This window comes from Etheostoma cragini, unplaced genomic scaffold (genome assembly GCF_013103735.1).
Source record: "Etheostoma cragini isolate CJK2018 unplaced genomic scaffold, CSU_Ecrag_1.0 ScbMSFa_598, whole genome shotgun sequence".
NCBI classification, from domain to species: domain Eukaryota; kingdom Metazoa; phylum Chordata; class Actinopteri; order Perciformes; family Percidae; genus Etheostoma; species Etheostoma cragini.
The window spans coordinates 1-1,999 of record NW_023269203.1 but is presented as its reverse complement, the minus strand read 5'-3'; the positions used below and the strand labels follow the sequence as shown (position 1 = coordinate 1,999).

Sequence of the window (1,999 nt, the reverse complement as noted above, 5' to 3'; positions counted from 1 at the left end):
TATTTATGTGTAGTTAACACTTTATTATTTATATTTATGTGTAATTAACACGTTATTAATTACATTTATGTATAATTTACACAATATTAATTATATTTATGTGTAGTTAACACTTTATTAATTATATTTATGTGTAATTAACACGTTATTAATTATATTTATGTTTAATTAACACAATATTAATATATTTATGTGTAATTAACACGTTATTAATTATATTTATGTGTAATTAACACGTTATTTATTTATATTTATGTGTAATTAACACGTTATTTATTTATATTTATGTGTAATTAACACGTTATTAATTATATTTATGTGTAATTAACACGTTATTAATTATATTTATGTGCATGCAGTACACCTTCCAACCAGCGGGGTCACTATGACAACACATAACCAAGAGCGGAAGTGACGTTTGAATTGTTGACGTTAAATCCTCCAATCAGAGACGCGGCCGGAAGTTTAACTAGACAGCGGTTGTTTTTAATTTTTGTAACAGTATTCAACGTTAAGGTAAGAAAACGACACTTTTTATTAATAAAATCATGTAAATATGAGCGGATATGTCTCCAAATGTTCTCATTTACATGTTTTCTTAAAGTTTCTTTTGTTTTAGTTGACAGACGCCTTAGAAGCGTTCGCTGTAACATCCGCCAAACTCCATTTAAATAACTCATCATTTCACTGGAAATGTCTTTGTAAAGCAGAAATATGTTCATTTTGAAAAATGTTGATACTTAATATGAAATAATAAGACTTATTCTAAAATCCGGCTCACACCCCAAAACATATTATTATGAATTAAGACGGCAATCTGGTGAGACGAATGGGAAAAACGTCACTTTCTGTTATTAAATCATGGAAAAAATGAGCGGACATGTATTAAAACCAGTTTTTTGACATGTTTTCTTACAGTTTTTGGATAAAAGTGAAGCTGAAAGCGGTTGACAGGCGGCGGTAGTAACGTTCTCTGACAGCTTCGCCGAACTCCGTTCACATTTTACAGCATTTAACGTAAATGTGTTTGTCGACAGAAATATGTTCACATTATAATAAAGTTTGATGCTAAATATTATATTATACGATATGTTATTGTGTCCGGCGAACACCACACAACATTTCATAATTCATAAATAAATATTACAAGTTCCATTGTTTTACTACAGAGAGCTACACAGATTATTAATCATCTCTTCCTTAAATGATCCAGGGGCAGTCATGGCTGAGGGTCCGTCTGTCCTCACACAGTAAGTGATTTTAGTTATTTAACAACTTAATTGAATCGATTATTGGCTTATCTCATATGGAAAGGATCCCTACAGAGATATAGAGAATAATCACTACTTTTAGCATGTATAGAGCAGCATATCTCCACCAGACTGCATGTAAATAATCACTACTTTTAGCGTGTATAGAGCAGCATATCTCCACCAGACTCCATGTAAATAATCACTACTTTTAGCGTGTATAGAGCAGCATATCTCCACCAGACTCCATGTAAATAATCACTACTTTTAGCGTGTATAGAGCAGCATATCTCCAGATGTAAATGGGTTAATTAAGAGTTTATTTCATGAATATGTTTCTCATTGGCTCTAGGTCGGCCAATCAGAGCGAGTCATCAGCCGACATGACTGGGGGGGCGGGGCTTCAGGAGGAAAGCTGGGCCAAGCAGGTGAGTGCACACTGCAAAGATCAGCTGATCAGAGGAGGGGACGAGTTCAGCTTCGAAGAGCTGAGAGCCGAGAGATACAGGCAACTGGATGGTGAGTTCACTGACCGCAGGACGCTCGGGACACGTTCACTGACCGCAGGACGCTCGGGACACGTTCTCATGGGACACTTTGACTGACCGAAGGACACGTTCACTGACCGCAGGACAGTCGAGACACGTTCTCATGGGACACGTTCACTGACCGCAGGACGCTCGGGACACGTTCACTGACCGCAGGACGCTCGGGACACGTTCTCATGGGACACCTTCACTGACCGCCGG

At 36.9% G+C, this 1,999-nt stretch overlaps 1 long non-coding RNA gene across 2 annotated transcripts; it reads left to right on the top strand.

The window, feature by feature from the left end:
• The first annotated feature begins 431 nt into the window (after window positions 1-431).
• On the top strand, window positions 432-1,800 carry LOC117941355. Of its 2 annotated transcripts, XR_004655901.1 has the most exons (4): window positions 439-516; window positions 919-1,017; window positions 1,214-1,250; window positions 1,603-1,800. It is a non-coding gene; the product is annotated as an uncharacterized LOC117941355 (long non-coding RNA). The 2 variants fall into 2 exon arrangements; XR_004655900.1 differs by lacking the exon at window positions 919-1,017 and having other exon boundaries at window positions 432-516.
• The last annotated feature ends 199 nt before the right edge of the window (window positions 1,801-1,999 follow it).